The following is a 1,164-nucleotide window of genomic DNA, read 5'->3' as shown; positions in this document are numbered from 1 at the left end:
TAAAGATGAAAAATTCTTGTGATTGATTTAGGGAAGTAAAACACTGTTACTGCAACCATAACATTACTCTAACAAGACCCACGGCTTGATTTTCCAAAGAAGTTGCTAATTGTATTATACAATCCCACTGAGAAAAATGCATGCATGTTTTCATTTTTGCCAAGGATTAGTAGGCAGATTTCCTAGGGGAAAATGAACCATTTATTTCCACTAGCAGTCCATAAAGTTTGTAGTTCCCCATATCCTCTGCAACCTTGGTAGAATGTTCCTTTCTAATTAGGAACAATGTGATATACACATCTCAGTGTTATGTTCAGCTCCATTTCTTAAATTAGAAGTATTCATTGACTAATTGGCTTCCCCTTTACTTAAATTACTAATCCATAACCTTTTCTTGTTTCCCATTGAATTCCTTACTTTTCTCTTGTTTTTTTAGAGAATTCACTCTATATCATAAAAATTGAAACTTTTGAGTTTGCATGCAAATATTGTCTGCCAAGAAGTTGTGTAGCACCTTACATTTGTTAAGCAAAAGTATTGCATTTCATCATAATCAAATTAAGCCATTTATTATTTTAGGATTTATACTATTGGAACCTCAACTAAAATTCCTCTCATAAATTATGAAACATACACTATGTTTCTATGTTTCTTTTATCAGCTGCACTTAACCTTTCATAGTAATGCACCTCATGTTTTAGGTCTATCACTGGATTGGTAAAACAGGGACTGTCTTTAGTTTTCCTCCAAGTAGAAAGTCAGAATTTTCAAAAGCCACACACTGAACTACACTTCTCTCTGTCTTTGTAGCTCCCACTTATCATGCATTATATTCCTAGAACAAATACATGTCACAGAAAGTTCTCAATATGGTAAAATATCTTCACTGAGATATTGGCTGCATTTAGTAAATCATATGTAAATGAAATGAATAACCTGTACTCCCTGCTCATTGTTTGAGACTCAATCCTAACTTAAATTATAAAGACAGTATTTTGTCATATGGTATTTAATTATTACCTACCTGCCCCACTCTTAATACACTCACCTTTCAAAACATGCAAACTTCTCTCTCTTCATTGCAAGAGCTTCTCTGTAGAAAATAGGCACCTGCTCAGCCTCCACTTCAGAAATCCCTGAAGCCCTGACTGCTTGTCCCCAGAG

This window comes from Octodon degus, unplaced genomic scaffold (assembly GCF_000260255.1).
Source record: "Octodon degus isolate 3935 unplaced genomic scaffold, OctDeg1.0 scaffold00191, whole genome shotgun sequence".
NCBI lineage: Eukaryota > Metazoa > Chordata > Mammalia > Rodentia > Octodontidae > Octodon > Octodon degus.
The sequence above is the reverse complement of the archived record's forward strand: the minus strand, read 5'-3'. Positions refer to the sequence as shown.